Source organism: Hipposideros armiger, unplaced genomic scaffold (genome assembly GCF_001890085.2).
Source record: "Hipposideros armiger isolate ML-2016 unplaced genomic scaffold, ASM189008v1 scaffold_317, whole genome shotgun sequence".
NCBI lineage: Eukaryota > Metazoa > Chordata > Mammalia > Chiroptera > Hipposideridae > Hipposideros > Hipposideros armiger.
Window position 1 is genome coordinate 268,869 of NW_017731667.1, and position 4,358 is coordinate 273,226.

A 4,358-nucleotide genomic window follows, 5' to 3' on the forward strand; every position below is an offset into this window, starting at 1 on the left:
CAAGGTGCTGTAAAGCCTTCTATACTTTAAAAAGTGAATTTTAGCAGTTCTGCACTTTAAAATGTGAATTTTAGCAGAACTGATAAAGAAAAACAGTTCAAAATTATGTTAAAAACTGTATTCATGCAAAATGCCCAGTTAAAAGTCAATAAGAATAGTGCTATGAACAGAGGACTAATTCTGTAACCAAGGGTGAATCTACTTTTAGCACTAACTTCAGCTTCCCATCTCTGATGGTTGTAATAGTGATTTCAGAAGTTACATAAGGGGAAATATGCTTTCATAGAGCCAGATGGACCCAAACATAGCTTCTAGTTTGGCCACATAGCCAGAAATTTTAGAATTATTTGTGGAATTATATTCTCCTCTCCAAAATTTAAAGGATATTCTGTCTATGTAGTGGGTGTAGTTTGCTTTCAGCTCAATCAGTTCCTCTTTGAAATAAGCTTCACTAATGGATCAGATGTGTGATAATTCAGATACTTCCTGACATATGAATTCTGAAGACAGCTGCAGGAATTTTTTTGGCATGAGTCATTTATTTTTTTAAATACACAGATAACACATGATCACTTTAAAAAAACGAGAAAATATAGTTAAGCAGAAAAAATTAAAGTCATTCCTAATTGTACTATTCAGAGTTAATCATTGCTAACATATTGATATTTATCTATCTATCTACAAATTGTGTCTGTCTGAGAGTGACACTAATTTACTAATAAAAAGTGGAAATAGTGTTCCATAACCTGCTTTTGTACTTAACAATATGTCATGGATATCTTTTAAGTTCAATAAGTATAGGGCTATATATTCATTTTCATGGTTTCATATTATTCCACTGATAGTATGTAATGACTTAATGAGCTTTCTTTCCATGAAAATTTAGATCATTTTCATTTTTTCAGCAATATAAATATCACCACAATGAACACATTTGTATAAATATCTTTACATTCTTGTGCTAGTATCACATTAAGATAAAATCTTCAAAGTAATGTCTATCAATAAGAGTGAAGGGTCTGAGATTTTACCTTATTTGCAAAGCAAACATGTTAGGCTACTACAGTTTCATGGCTCTTGGTAGAAGACATGAAACTCCGGGGTTAAGGATAGAGGACAATTTAATATTCACAACATTAACCATAGCTAGAGTATCAGCATTTGTGTGTGTGTATGTGTGTGTGTGTGTGTTTGTGTGTGTGTATGCATGTATGAGTGTATACATGCCAATACCCCCCATCTCAGTTCTCACAGCATGACTCAAAAGAGGGCCAGATTACACAGTGGGTTGCATTACAGGAGAGAAACCCTGAGTTTAGGGTAACTGAACCTTTTATAATGGGCAATAATTATGCCTGCTATTTGCTATGGAGTAAGATAGTATGGCTATCTTCCAAAGTTGTTGGAAAATCTGCCCCTTGGCACTAGTGGGAGACATTATCTTTGCCCTCCCCTACATAGACTTCCTTGGAAAGAGAGTACAGGATAAAGGACAATCAGTGTCTCACCTTCAAGATGTGTAATAATGTTAGAGACCCAAGAAGTGGATAATTGTCTCCCAATAGGATTATTTGGTCAGAATGTATATGTATTTTAAGTACTGCCAAAACTGTCTTATTTAAAGTTTATACTAATTTTTACTCCTACCAATAATTCATGAGTGTTCCTATTTCTCCACACCTTCAGCTACACTAGACTTTGTCAGCCTTTTAAATTTTAGCTATTATGATTGGAAAAAGTGCCAATTTATGTTCTAAAATTTAAAATTTTTTTCTTACTAGTGAGATTAAATATATTTTCATGTTTATTATGCCATATGTATTTTTTGTTGTGAATTGCCCTTTCATGTCCTTGTACATTTTCCTATTTGGTTTTTTATCTTTTTCTTGTTGATTTATAAGTAGCCTTAGTATGTAAAAATATGAAAACTTTGTATATCATGTACTGCAAATATATACTATACATAGATTTCTTTTGCCTCTTAACTTTCATTCTTTCTTAGCTACAAAACTTGAAGCATGACTTTTACTCATTAAAACTCCTAACTCTTGGGCCGGCCGAGGGGTGCATTGTTAAGAGCTGGCTTGGGACACGAGGGCCCTGGTTCGGATCCCACATACGATGGACAGTGACACTGCCCTCTACAGCTAAGATGCTGAACAACAGCTCAACCTGGAGCTGGGTTGCCGTGAGTCGCCGGTGATGGCGTAGGCTGCAGCCACTGCTGCAGTGGATTGTCATGGGCTACCATGTGTAGCCAGCAGCCAGCGTGAGCAGCCAATAGCCGCCATGAGCAGCCGTCCAGAAGCTGGCGACTGATCTGCCTCACCCAGGAAGAGCGCAATGACGGTGCCAACTTGGGCCAGTGAAGCAACGTCTTCCACAACTAGACTGAAGAACAAAAGGACAGCAACTTGTCTATTCCCCTTCCCCCAATTCCCCAGAGCTGCTACCATCCCCCAATTCCCCAATTAAAAAAATCCTTTAAAAAAACAAAACTCCTAACTCTCTTCTGAAATTATAACTTTCTTTCCACAAATATGTCTGCAGTTCAAAAATGTGTTCAGTATCATTCTATAATACAAAATATATATAGTCTTCAAATAATATCTGCTAAATTCATAGCCATCTTGAGTTCAAATACCTATATTTTCTTGAATGTATCAGCAGTGCTTTTGCATTTTCCCTGAAGTTTCAAATTCGTTGTGGTCAGATATCTTGTCACATCAGTAAGAGAGTGCAATATTATGAACCATGGGGATCCGAAAAGTTTAGCCTCTCAGAGCTCTTTCAATTCCGAAAACTCTGTGCTTTCTTTAGCAAGTTTCATGACCTAGCCATCTGACAACATTAAACAAAATTAAATATCCTCTTTAACTTCCTCTGAATATCTCATAAAGAGACTATGGCTAGCAGCACAAACTCACAGAAAATTCAGTCTCAATCACTTCTTCTTTCACATGACTTTACCTTATGAAGCACAACCTGCCTGATAAATGATGGGGTGGAAACTATTTACAGAACCTTTTCATTTGCATGTAACCTATTGAATGTTGTCATTTATATATATATATAATGTATATATATACATTACATATGTGTATATATACATATATAATATATATGTATATATATTTTATATATACATATATATAATACATATATATGTATGTATTAAATTAGAGTTGACATATAATATTATTCAATGGCAGCTTCAGATGTACAGTGCAGTGGTCAGGTCTCTACACTCCCCATGAAATGGTCTCCCTAACAAGACTATTGAACATTGTCTTTTATTTCAACTGCCTCATCTATAGAAAGTGAACCCAAATTGTATATGTTTGGACCACAGTTTTCAAATTATTTATTAACAGGTGACTAGATAGTAGGTATACCATGCATATTTGAAACTTTTACATTTCTCAGGGCTGCTCTGTGATGAAATGATAAACTATTCAATAAATAGAGCTGGAAAAATGTAGTTATCCATATGGAAAAAATAAAACTGTATGCTTTCCTCTCAAACTACATTAAAAATAAACAATTCCAAGTGAATTAAGTGTTTTGATGTAAAAGCAAACTTAGCACTATTTGTATAAAATTTAAGTGACTGACTATCACCTTAGGGTAGGTAAAGTATTTCTTCAATCAAAACATTAAAAATCAAGATGTAAAAAGTGTTAATCACAAAATAAAGTATTGCTTTGACTATGTTAAAATTAACAACCTATTTTCATTTAAATACATATAGTGAAATATAGTGAAAAGACAACACACAAACTGAAAGAAAGCATTTCACCACATCTAATTGTCAAAGGGCTAATACTAACCATATAAATAAAGCTCCTATAAATCAATCAATAGAGAAAGGACAAAGGGCACTGACAGGGCCCAGGCAAGTTCAGGCGTGCACAAGCAGCAGCCATGAGCATGGGGCCCAGGCTGTCCAGATGGGTGCAGGCCCTGACCCCAGACATACAGACCTTTACTCCAGAGCCTGCTGCACAGGCGCCAGGCTCCGGTTACATAAGCTGTTTATGTAAGCATGACTTGTACTTGCAGGAGGGAGCATGTGCACTTCTGTGCACTCTCCTCCCCCAAAACCTCTATATAATGGTTGCTATTGCTGGGATTAAAGACGCTAGTTCCTCCTCATGTCAGCTCCATGTGCTTTCTTTACCCTGGGCATCTGGCCTAAAGCTCTCCCGCAGCCCCCCCGGCGATGGCAAGCACAAACAGAAAAACAGGCAAAAAGATATGAAGTTATTTCACAAAAGATAAAAAAATATATGGCTGATAAACACATATAGAAAGGCCTTACCTCATTAATAATATAATTTTATAATATATAATAAAAT